Source organism: Carlito syrichta, unplaced genomic scaffold (genome assembly GCF_000164805.1).
Source record: "Carlito syrichta isolate Samal-C Ts95f unplaced genomic scaffold, Tarsius_syrichta-2.0.1 Scaffold307238, whole genome shotgun sequence".
Classification (NCBI taxonomy): Eukaryota; Metazoa; Chordata; class Mammalia; order Primates; family Tarsiidae; genus Carlito; species Carlito syrichta.
In genome coordinates this window covers 40,586-40,896 of record NW_007251334.1, presented here as the reverse complement: position 1 = coordinate 40,896, position 311 = coordinate 40,586, and positions in this window count along the sequence as shown.

Here is a 311-nt window from a genome sequence, read left to right as displayed (position 1 = left end):
ATCTCTACAATAAATCAAAAAATTAGCTGGGTATGGTGGCATATGCCTATAGTTCCAGCTACTTGGAAGGCTGAGGCTGCGGTGGCCAGGAACGTGCCACTGCACTCCAGTCTGGGCGACAGAGACTCCAACTCAATAAAATAAACAAAGTCAAGAGAGGAAGATATTTAGGGAGCATTTCATCCCAGTCATAGTAAAACCCAGTCCTGGAATAAAACATTGTATTTCTTTATACCAGCCATGTTTTTACAAAAAATCTAAAATAGCCTAAACACTATTCAATACAACAGAATTTTTTTTTTTTTTTTTTG